Source organism: Orbicella faveolata, unplaced genomic scaffold, assembly GCF_042242905.1.
Source record: "Orbicella faveolata isolate gen_17 unplaced genomic scaffold, um_ofav_v1 contig_25, whole genome shotgun sequence".
Taxonomy (NCBI): domain Eukaryota; kingdom Metazoa; phylum Cnidaria; class Anthozoa; order Scleractinia; family Merulinidae; genus Orbicella; species Orbicella faveolata.
In genome coordinates this window covers 4,561,355-4,573,801 of record NW_028301553.1, presented here as the reverse complement: position 1 = coordinate 4,573,801, position 12,447 = coordinate 4,561,355, and the positions used below count along the sequence as shown (strand labels likewise).

At 40.0% G+C, this 12,447-nt stretch overlaps 1 long non-coding RNA gene across 1 annotated transcript; it reads right to left on the bottom strand.

The window, feature by feature from the left end:
* Positions 1–3,313: 3,313 nt before the first annotated feature.
* LOC149108664 (uncharacterized) lies at positions 3,314–11,370 on the bottom strand. The gene is made up of 2 exons (XR_016208851.1): positions 10,999–11,370; positions 3,314–3,695 (listed from the first exon to the last, which is right to left on the bottom strand). It is a non-coding gene; the product is annotated as an uncharacterized LOC149108664 (long non-coding RNA).
* Positions 11,371–12,447: the final 1,077 nt, after the last annotated feature.

Genomic DNA, 12,447 nt, shown 5'->3' with positions numbered 1-12,447 from the left:
GGGGAGGAGCAAGGAGGGAAAAAGAGTCATCTTGCTCCCTGCTACCTCCTCTGGGGAGGAGCAAGGAGGGAAAAAGAGTCATCTTGCTCCCTGCTACCTCCTCTGGGGAGGAGCAAGGAGGGAAAAAGAGTCATCTTGCTCCCTGCTACCTCCTCTGGGGAGGAGCAAGGAGGGAAAAAGAGTCATCTTGCTCCCTGCTACCTCCTCTGGGGAGGAGCAAGGAGGGAAAAAGAGTCATCTTGCTCCCTGCTACCTCCTCTGGGGAGGAGCAAGGAGGGAAAAAGAGTCATCTTGCTCCCTGCTACCTCCTCTGGGGAGGAGCAAGGAGGGAAAAAGAGTCATCTTGCTCCCTGCTACCTCCTCTGGGGAGGAGCAAGGAGGGAAAAAGAGTCATCTTGCTCCCTGCTACCTCCTCTGGGGAGGAGCAAGGAGGGAAAAAGAGTCATCTTGCTCCCTGCTACCTCCTCTGGGGAGGAGCAAGGAGGGAAAAAGAGTCATCTTGCTCCCTGCTACCTCCTCTGGGGAGGAGCAAGGAGGGAAAAAGAGTCATCTTGCTCCCTGCTACCTCCTCTGGGGAGGAGCAAGGAGGGAAAAAGAGTCATCTTGCTCCCTGCTACCTCCTCTGGGGAGGAGCAAGGAGGGAAAAAGAGTCATCTTGCTCCCTGCTACCTCCTCTGGGGAGGAGCAAGGAGGGAAAAAGAGTCATCTTGCTCCCTGCTACCTCCTCTGGGGAGGAGCAAGGAGGGAAAAAGAGTCATCTTGCTCCCTGCTACCTCCTCTGGGGAGGAGCAAGGAGGGAAAAAGAGTCATCTTGCTCCCTGCTACCTCCTCTGGGGAGGAGCAAGGAGGGAAAAAGAGTCATCTTGCTCCCTGCTACCTCCTCTGGGGAGGAGCAAGGAGGGAAAAAGAGTCATCTTGCTCCCTGCTACCTCCTCTGGGGAGGAGCAAGGAGGGAAAAAGAGTCATCTTGCTCCCTGCTACCTCCTCTGGGGAGGAGCAAGGAGGGAAAAAGAGTCATCTTGCTCCCTGCTACCTCCTCTGGGGAGGAGCAAGGAGGGAAAAAGAGTCATCTTGCTCCCTGCTACCTCCTCTGGGGAGGAGCAAGGAGGGAAAAAGAGTCATCTTGCTCCCTGCTACCTCCTCTGGGGAGGAGCAAGGAGGGAAAAAGAGTCATCTTGCTCCCTGCTACCTCCTCTGGGGAGGAGCAAGGAGGGAAAAAGAGTCATCTTGCTCCCTGCTACCTCCTCTGGGGAGGAGCAAGGAGGGAAAAAGAGTCATCTTGCTCCCTGCTACCTCCTCTGGGGAGGAGCAAGGAGGGAAAAAGAGTCATCTTGCTCCCTGCTACCTCCTCTGGGGAGGAGCAAGGAGGGAAAAAGAGTCATCTTGCTCCCTGCTACCTCCTCTGGGGAGGAGCAAGGAGGGAAAAAGAGTCATCTTGCTCCCTGCTACCTCCTCTGGGGAGGAGCAAGGAGGGAAAAAGAGTCATCTTGCTCCCTGCTACCTCCTCTGGGGAGGAGCAAGGAGGGAAAAAGAGTCATCTTGCTCCCTGCTACCTCCTCTGGGGAGGAGCAAGGAGGGAAAAAGAGTCATCTTGCTCCCTGCTACCTCCTCTGGGGAGGAGCAAGGAGGGAAAAAGAGTCATCTTGCTCCCTGCTACCTCCTCTGGGGAGGAGCAAGGAGGGAAAAAGAGTCATCTTGCTCCCTGCTACCTCCTCTGGGGAGGAGCAAGGAGGGAAAAAGAGTCATCTTGCTCCCTGCTACCTCCTCTGGGGAGGAGCAAGGAGGGAAAAAGAGTCATCTTGCTCCCTGCTACCTCCTCTGGGGAGGAGCAAGGAGGGAAAAAGAGTCATCTTGCTCCCTGCTACCTCCTCTGGGGAGGAGCAAGGAGGGAAAAAGAGTCATCTTGCTCCCTGCTACCTCCTCTGGGGAGGAGCAAGGAGGGAAAAAGAGTCATCTTGCTCCCTGCTACCTCCTCTGGGGAGGAGCAAGGAGGGAAAAAGAGTCATCTTGCTCCCTGCTACCTCCTCTGGGGAGGAGCAAGGAGGGAAAAAGAGTCATCTTGCTCCCTGCTACCTCCTCTGGGGAGGAGCAAGGAGGGAAAAAGAGTCATCTTGCTCCCTGCTACCTCCTCTGGGGAGGAGCAAGGAGGGAAAAAGAGTCATCTTGCTCCCTGCTACCTCCTCTGGGGAGGAGCAAGGAGGGAAAAAGAGTCATCTTGCTCCCTGCTACCTCCTCTGGGGAGGAGCAAGGAGGGAAAAAGAGTCATCTTGCTCCCTGCTACCTCCTCTGGGGAGGAGCAAGGAGGGAAAAAGAGTCATCTTGCTCCCTGCTACCTCCTCTGGGGAGGAGCAAGGAGGGAAAAAGAGTCATCTTGCTCCCTGCTACCTCCTCTGGGGAGGAGCAAGGAGGGAAAAAGAGTCATCTTGCTCCCTGCTACCTCCTCTGGGGAGGAGCAAGGAGGGAAAAAGAGTCATCTTGCTCCCTGCTACCTCCTCTGGGGAGGAGCAAGGAGGGAAAAAGAGTCATCTTGCTCCCTGCTACCTCCTCTGGGGAGGAGCAAGGAGGGAAAAAGAGTCATCTTGCTCCCTGCTACCTCCTCTGGGGAGGAGCAAGGAGGGAAAAAGAGTCATCTTGCTCCCTGCTACCTCCTCTGGGGAGGAGCAAGGAGGGAAAAAGAGTCATCTTGCTCCCTGCTACCTCCTCTGGGGAGGAGCAAGGAGGGAAAAAGAGTCATCTTGCTCCCTGCTACCTCCTCTGGGGAGGAGCAAGGAGGGAAAAAGAGTCATCTTGCTCCCTGCTACCTCCTCTGGGGAGGAGCAAGGAGGGAAAAAGAGTCATCTTGCTCCCTGCTACCTCGTCACTACGTACCTAGAGGGAGGTCTCCTCTGGGAGACAAACTTACACAACATGTTGGGAGGAGGTAGGAGGGAGCAGGATGACTCTTTTTCCCTCCTTCGTCCTCCCCAGAGGAGGTAGTAGGGAGCAAGATGACTCTTTTTCCCTACTACCTCCTCTGGGGAGGAGGAAGGAGGGAAAAAGAGTTATCGTGCTCCCTACTACCTCCTCCCAACATGTTGTGTGCGTTTGTCTACCCTGTTGCGACATGTTTGGTGTTTTGGTTAAGTATTAGCCATCAGCACGTAATATGATTGAACATGTCTCAAGAGGGTGGCGAAGCACGTGCAACATGTTACGCACAAAATGTTATGATATGTTGGATTGACATGTTGCGATCATTGGGGGAGGGGGGAGGTTAGATCTTTATTTATTAACACAGCGTTTAAGTTTTAAAGTAATGGACAAGGACACAAGATTTGGCCGGAAACTTAGTTTGCGGCTTGTTTATATATCTTGTTTTCGTTATTTAATGATCTAATGTTGTAGAAGGTTTCAAGAGCTCTTTTTTGTGAGTCCTTTAATTAGCCCTTACACCTTCTTAACACCAGGAAAGGCTTTGCGAAATTTCACTGAAGTATTATACTTTGATTCACATTGTTTCAGAGAAGAAAATGCTGATGAAAGCTACCTTGCAAGTCTTGTTTATTGATGAAATAGCTTTCAAAAAGTCAGTAATGTTTAACTCTTTTCGAAGACTTGCTGACCTCCTTTTTTAACACTATTTTAAGGTGGTTGAATGTAATATTGATAAGTGCTGCAGTCCATTTTCTTAACGGATCCGTCTAATATCTGTGATCCTGTTGACAAGAATTATCATTATTGATCAGTCAGAAGGCAAGTGTAAGTGCTATCTAGACAATTGAAAATACGTGCACTGAGACGTTATATGCTAATTTGCCAACTGTACTGGTTTAACAAGAATGAGCGCAAAAATTTCAAATCTCTATGTCAAGTTTTTTCTTTCTTTAATTTCTTTTCATATACACAAGCTATTCGTATCGTTTGGGTTTGATAGGATGCCATCAATATTTGGGTTCTTCTTTATCACAAAATCCGTTAACCAGGATTCTATTATCATTCTATAGAAAGTCAAGTTAACAACGTGTTCTGCTAAAATGAATAAGAACTGTAGATCTACTTCAGCTACCTTAAAAACAGCTAGGAGAAATTGTATGTTGATTTCTAGTTCTTGAGAATTGAAAAGTTCATTCAGTTCTACCTTGCCGCTATTTTATACGTGACGAACACGTTGCTCTTCCCCTGTCAATTTTAAACCCTTTTTATCCGTAAGACAAAGCATTTGACTCGACTCATTTACTATTTTATAAAGTGCCCATGAAATGATCTTTCGAGCTAAATCAAGCCATTCTTTAAGTGAGCCTCAAATTACTGTTTATTTGTGTAACTGAAGTGTGAAGAAACATATTTTAAACTCAAAATTGGTAGACGAAAAGCTCTATTTCGTTTTGGAGACTGATGGCAAAATCAGATTTGTAAACTATCTCGCTTGTCAGTTTCCCACTGTCGGAAATGTTAAACAGAGTGCTTTTATTTTCTCACTGAACTTGTCGTGTATAGTAAGTCATTTTATACAGAGAACGGGTTTGTTGGGGAATTTGATGCCTTGCCGACACCTCTCTCAAGACCGTAGCTAGAAACGCTCCAAACATGTATGGAGTTACCACTTTTTATCGGTACTAACTGGAAAATTTAATATCCGTTCACGACAAACAGAAATATTTTATTACTCTAGGCTATATTCCTTCCAGGAATCTTAAAGGTACTGAATAATTTTAAAATGCCTTAAGCTATCCCGCAGCATTTCTAACAGAGTGTTGCCAAATTATTTCTGGTTACAATAAAATAATGGAAAATCGAAAACTAATCATTATCATGGAATAATATAACTTTACTTCTTGTTTACTTTTGCAACAAAGTGGGCAGCACTATTGAACGTTGGAAATGGATAATTATAACTTAACTCACGTGTCTGCGTATTGACCATCTTATTTTTTAATTGTCATCGTACACAAAGAAATTAGAAAAAAATCAGAAATCGAGAGTGAAATTTGCCTTCCATCGCAAAAGTGGTTTTGCACGAGAACTCGTTTTCAAACAGAAGGACAAGGTAAACTCGGAAATGGCCAATTCACTGCTCCAGCAAGACAATGATCCAAAGTTGATGACTTCCTTTTTTCTCATCATCTTGTGGAAATTAATATTATTGTAATTAACTGAAATTAATTGAAATTCTCATCATCTGGTGAAAGGAGAAATGAGCTGTTGATCACTATTTCTTAGAAATAATAGAGTCCATTTCTATAATCGACATAACACGTTTCAGTGATGAACGACTTTTTAACTTGAATTTGTTACCGCTTTCTAGGAACAATACGTGAAAACTGGAGCGGAGCGTATGCTGGAAAATCACATCTTCGTTTGCACCGAAATGGCAAAGATATCTTTCTCTTGAATTTATAAACAATCCACCTCTGAATTACAGTTCAGCAAGTTTCTCACTTTTTCTTCTACAAATCACTGGTTAAGAACTTCACAACCTTAACTTTTTTGTACAGGACGCTTAAAACAACAGTACTGTTTTTCCTTATCATTTTTCATGTGACTGTACCATGTAAGGAATTAAATTCGCACTCCTGGTATTACTTTGGAATTTTTTTCCTATTTTGTCGTTGAACATCTTAGTCGTCACTGATTTAGTTTTTTAAAAAAACAGGCTAAGTCGAGCTGCCACAAATTGCAGCCGCTTCATTTAATGCTCTTTAATGCGACTGTATCGAGATGAAATCTACACAATATGCCACAGGAACAGTTCTTACAACCTGTCTGTGGGTAATTTATAAAGCCAGAATTCCTAAATCAAACGTAATGGTTATTCTGGGGGCATCGATTTCCCTTCTTGAATATGTACTGCAATTTTGGTGTCAAGATTGAACTTAAACAAAGTTTTCAAACACGTAAATCCAATTCTTTTCTCTGACCTTTTCCAATAAGAACGCCGCAAAGAGATGGTAAATTGTACATTTCTTCTACCTAGCCTCCTCTTTAACAATGCATAGAGTCAGCTTTCGTCACGACACACGACTGAAAACAATCTGTTGCTGGTGTTTTGTGGCGCTATTTCAGCCCACAATGCGAGCGATTTGGCAAAATAAATCTTACGTTTGATATTTTTTCCACTTAAAAGTATGAAACATTCAATACTTAGTTGCTACATTCTTTCTCGTAGATTTTTGTATGCGAAAGATGAAAATTTGGCAATAAATATTGTAAATTTTGACATCAAGACAATATGTCATAGTTGATTTACTATTTATTCTAATCACCTGACTCGTTGGCAATGTCTTAATTCAGTCAAGAGATTTAATTGCTGATCCACTGTCAATTTTATAACTTTATTATCCGTTGGCTCATTTGCAATATTTAAAGTGGTGCCCTTGAAATGAGCTTTCGAGCTGAGTCAAGTCACTTTTTTTGTGCAAGTGATATACGAAGAGTCAGTTTTTAATTTGAAATTGACAAGAAAGCCGTCTATTTATTTCCCTTTGGGCTGGTATATACATAGCCAAACAGTTTTGTAAACTCTCTCGCCTGTCACAATTTCCCTTTGTCAAACATAACCATAATACATTTTTTTAGTCATGTGATGCAGTGAACAACCGGGTTTGGTTTAGAATTGATGCCTCGCTGACATCTGTCTTCAGACCCTGTTAACGCCCAAACATTGAATTCACCACTCATGGAACACTTACTTTTCGTATCAGTTCTAGCTGGAAATTATCCACTTACGAAAATCAGAAACACTTATTGTCTGATGTCACCAAAGAAAAATAAACACAGGAAAATTGCGTTAACTACTCTCGGAATTACGCTAAAAGAGGCGGAGAAACAAATCATTTGCAAGCAGTTATCCCACAAAGGTAATATGATTATAAATTTGAATTTACGGAAATGTCTTACGAAACACCGCCTTACGCTCCCAGTTACCCGGTGTTCTAACTTTCCGGACATTAAGGGGCTCAAGCAAACCACGACGGCAACGGCAACGAAAATTTTTTGGACGGAAGGGCAGTCTCAGTCACGTAGAAATTTCTTAATCTTAATATTGTGTTGACAATGATTGCTTATTTTTTTTCCAATCTTCTAACATTGCGTAGCACAGTACAGGCAAACGCTAATGTGACTGACTATTGTTTTCCTATAAAACAAAAATTGGAAAACCAAGTAAATGGGTCAAGCTAAAGACAGAATTTAGCCTTGATGACAAGCAAGTTTCAGAGGCATTTCTTCTGCCAGTGAGGGCTGCTAATGAACCGTATCTACGCTCCTTTCGGTACAAAGTGTTGAATTCTGTTCTGTTTACTAATGACCGCCTGTGTAAAATAGGATACGTTTCTAATCCCAACTGCATCTGTAATCAGCAAACGGAAACAATATCCCATATTTTGTTCGGTTGTTCTTTTTCATATTCTTTTTGGCATGAGGTTAATGAAAAAGGTTTTGAGCACAATCAAGAGTTGCAGAAGCCTCTCGCTTACATATTGCAATGTTATTGTTGGGTCTTTTGAGGAGGAGATGGATCTATTTAATTAGATAGTAATTTTAGGAAAATCTCTCTTGTGGACTTGTCGATGTAGAGAAACATTACCTTCCTTGAGCCACTTCATAAGAATTTAGGTAATTAAATATGAAACTGAAAAACACATTTCAAATCGAATAAAACTAAATTGTTTAAAGAATAATAGAAGATCTTTGAGGAAGCAATTTTAACTAATAATTATAGTAGACAACGCTATCATTAAGGAAAATCGTTAAGTTAAATAAGTATGAAGATAAGAATTGACAAAATCATTTTTCTTAATTCAATATGGTGTCATTGTTAACTTCTGTAAACCAAACTTTATTCGTTCTTCTGTAAATTAATTGTTAAAAAAAGGATTGTAATTGATGTAATTGTGGAAATAAAAAATCCCAAATGAAGAAAAAAAAAACATAAAACAGCAACGAAAACGTCACCAAGCAAAAAGTTTATTGAGTAGAACAATGGCTGTGCGCGTGCGTTTTAAGTCTTTGTGCATTTTGTAGCCGTAATGTGACATGAACAGGTTCTGTGCATTTTGAAGAACGTAGGTCGGGATGGCAAATTTTTTGTATTTCTTTTTGGAATGGATCGCTGGCATTACATATTTAGTTTGAGCAAGTTTTAAGTACTGATTGGGGTACGGAGCAGATATCCAGATTGTTAGGAGATTAGAAATATCATTTTTCTTTCTAGGAGTCGTCCCTGGCGTAGGTATCGTCGTTGCTTAAGCTAACTATTTCATTTCTTATCCACAACTCAAAATTCATTCTTTCATGTATAAAAAACAGAGGTTTTCGCATGCAGTTTCCAATGAAATTGAAAACAAAGTAGTGAGTTTAAAACCAGTCAAGAAGTAGAATCTTTCAAGTCGATTTAAATAAGCGACAGAAATTCCATTTATTAATTATATCATCCGCGTTTTTTTTCAAGGATTTCCAGTTCGACGTCTAGCTGACCTTGTATCATGTCTTTAATATTGTTGTGTTAACACATTTTCAATTTACGTTTTATGATCAGTTATAATAATTCACGAGTCTTCTTTAAAATTTGTATTTTCTGAATATTTTAGCACAAAGTTTCGTCCAATAGATAATACGGCCAGTCAACAATGCTCCTTTCCCCCATTGGAATGTCATTCAAAACGTTTTTTCACATGAAACACTCTAATAAGTACAATTTTGCTTTATTAAATTTTTAAATGAACTTCAGTTTTCGGTTAACATTGTATCACGAACATTTGATGAGAGAAAATTTGATGAAAGAGAACTCATCGCAAATTGCGAAAAAACGTTTTCTCCGTGATATTTAACCCATAGACCTAAATTAATTCATAGCAATTTTTTTTAAAAACATTTTCTCTTTCTGATCTATCTACGAGTCCGTGAAAGATTTAACCCCCCAAAGAAGACATTGCACAGATTTTGAATGGTCAATGTGCAAATATATTCTGAAATTACCTAAATATATTCTGAAAGTCCCTATGTATTTTGGCCGTTTTTCATTCTTTTGGAGGGGTGGGTCGGTTAAAATATTCAAAAAAGTATCCTTACGTGCTTCCATAAGCATGCCGTGATGAAAAAAAAAACTACTCAGGGCTCCATTAATGTAAACATTATGCAAGTAAAAAAACAAGTTGAAAATTAATTGCAAAGGCACTTCAATAAGCTTGTATACTCTGGTACTGGTAGAAGTCATATTGCCAAATCCTGTGTTAACAAATTCCAGTAACGGTATGAAAGTTGTTTCATGGTCTCCTTTTACAATTGCTCACCAAGTTCATTCAATAATCTTCCTCCGAGCAATTAAGAAGGAATCTACAAGACGTTTGAGTAACAAGTGGAAAAAAACTTTGTACCGAGATTATTCACATCGTATTGCAAACGGCTGTGCGACTGTTCTAAACATCTTCTCAAAGGAAATTATTTCTAACGACACCAAATGTCGACTGAAACAGATTTTGAAGTTCATATGAAATACTTGAAATTACTGGTGAAATGAAACTGATGATGAAGGTTTACCTTTGCTTGCACAATTTCTCTAAACTTTGAAATTTATTTTCCCACATTTCCATGGGAAATGGTTTTCGGTGTTATTTCAAGGCACTATTTATATCGTAACCTTTTAGAAAATGCACAAAGGACTGCAAGATACTTAGAATTACTCTGGATGGAGCTTTTTGTCCAATAAAAACTGAAATTGCTCGATTTCCTCTCGGATTTTGTCTTAATTATTATTGTAGAACTAATTAATGATTAGATCTGAATAAGGCAACTTTAATTATTCTATGCTCAATTCAGTGGAACGTTTTCATGTGACGTCATCAAGCGTTTAAATCCAAACGTAAAGAACCACCAGAGTTTCTATCCTCATCAGGCATAAGAGGTGCGAAAATTATACATCTTGACAGCATTTCAGCGCAATGGTGTCCTTCGTTTGGTAACAAGTGCATTTTGAATTTTAGAGTTATGGCAGTGCGGAACATCGCGTTTGTCGAAAATATATACTTATCTCATGATTTTTAGCCCTTCGTGAAATAAAAGTAGCAGTTAAGTGTTAATATGTTGGTTTGTGCAGAATAGTCAATCAATGGCCTAGATAACCAAGAAGATCCAGATTGTCACACTATTTTCCGATTTTTTTCAAGATTTAAAATCCTTCTTTACTTGACAAAAACAAACAAACAAACAAACAAACAAACAAACAAAAACAGAAGAAGCCCTTTTTAGAGCAATCTTACTTTTAATTTGGCTCATTGTGATACCGTCAAGAGTTATACGGCTGTACAAACAGCACTCTTACATGAAGTTTGCAATGTATGAGAAGTGACGAACTGGCAGATTAAAAACTTTCAATTGAGATAGTTCACTTTATATTCTTGAGAATACTACTCAAATGCAAAGGATATATACATGCAAAACGACAGTTCGTTGTATCATTCATCTCGGCTTAATGGGAATACTAGTGAGCATTCACGACATGATTTTATTGATAAGCTGCGGCCATGTATTAATTACTTACTACCCCTTCCTCTTCATTGAAATTTTTCTCGTAAAGAAACCACCATTGTTCTCAATTTAGCAAAATACTTTTTTTCTCTTATCTCAATTTCCACAACTTTTGGTTATGGTCTTCATCAATGCCTTGAAAAAAACAAGAATTACGAGATATAATATTCGATAGCTTCAGGTTGACCTTCAGCATAACGAACTGAGTGGTAACTTTTAACATATCCCATGCTCAAAATGTATATTCTCATTACTGGTTTTCTCATATTGTTTTAAATGTTAACTCTGAGAATTTAGTTTTTCTAAGTGGTAACTCTTAAGTACATCCCATGCTCAAAATGTGTATTCTCGTTACTGATTTTCTCATATTGTTAATATTAATTCTAAGAATTTGGTTCTTCATCAAGACAGTATCTTCTAGTTAATCAGTTTCTGAGATTTTCATAATTCTTACGCCGAAACTGTTAAAAGTTAACGAGAGTAGAAATAATGTACTTATCTGAGATTTGATGTTTCCAATAGTCAACTTGTGCCAGAGTCCAACAGTACATTGCGATCCAAGATGGCTACCCTTTCTGTCAACAGTGATATATCAGCCGCCTGGAGCGAGAGAGACAGAGAAAAAAGAATATTCAATCAACACTACCTTGTCAACTAATAAATTTACAGCAGTGTTAGATTCAATTGATAACTATGTAACTTTTCAGAAAACAGTAGTGTTTTGATGTGTTTTCGAATTTTAGCATTTTCTTCAAAAAGGAAATAGAATTCCCATGGAATCCAAGATGGGTTGTATTGTTCGCGCTTCTAAGAATCAAGGATAATGCTTTCTAACTTGGTTATAATATAAGCTAGCTATCAAAATTGGATTTAATGATCATTAAAAGATCTTTTTTATGACTATTTACGTCGTGGTATTCTCCTCTTCACCTAAACGTTTTCCGACGCTTAATTCCAAGAACGTAAAATGAAAAGTGCAAGATGTTCCTTCACATAATAACTCCACCCCCCACGCGAAAATGATCTGAGCCAACAAAAGTTCGACCCAAAGTCCTTCCAAACAAACGGTAGTCTCATTATAATAATTATTATCGAACATAACACAGTGTACGTGTATTGTACTGATATAAATTATGGTATTTTCTGGACAACAAGACAACCGTACGCTTATATGCAGCAATGGTACGAAATTTGAAAACCTATCAATTTTACAATCAGAATCAAGATTTTTGACACTCTTGGAGTGTAAAGATAGGAAAACCATAATCTACTTATCTGAGCTGAGATGTTTTTCCAACAGTCATCGATCGTACGCTAGAAGTGAAGCTCTGCACACTGCCATCCAAAATTCAGTTAACGTCGATGAAATTCAATTAATTAAGGTTGATGAATAAATCCAGAAACTCGTGAACTGTCCTTTAACACATCTTTGGTCATCCTGGAGATAGCAGAGCAAACGGCAGCAACTTTAGTTATTTAATCACCTAGGTTTGCTTATGATTATTTCATGGACAGATAACTTGCTCACTCCAAACACTTGTTCGCATGTTGTGGTCAGAAAGTTGAACCATAATAAATGGCCGTCACAAATTAAGACAATCGATTTGGAACAACTCTTCATCTTTCATGTATTTCTATTCAACTTGGTAGCGTAAGAATGAGTTGATAATGAAGGACAGCCGCCATTTACGATAAAAGACTTGCTGTAAGGTTGATAACGAGATTTACTTACTTTTTTAATTAATCATCTTCGTTCTCTGTGGGACACAAGGCAGCCACAATCCATCTACATCTCTATTTTGTACGATATGTTGTTCCTCATTGAGCTCATGACAGGCGCCAGGTGGTTTTTGGCCAACCAGGTTCGCTGTTGCCAGTTGGTGTCCGCCTCTAGGCAACCTTGGGAAGTGTGTGGTCAATCCATCGGATTCATCTGCGTTTGAT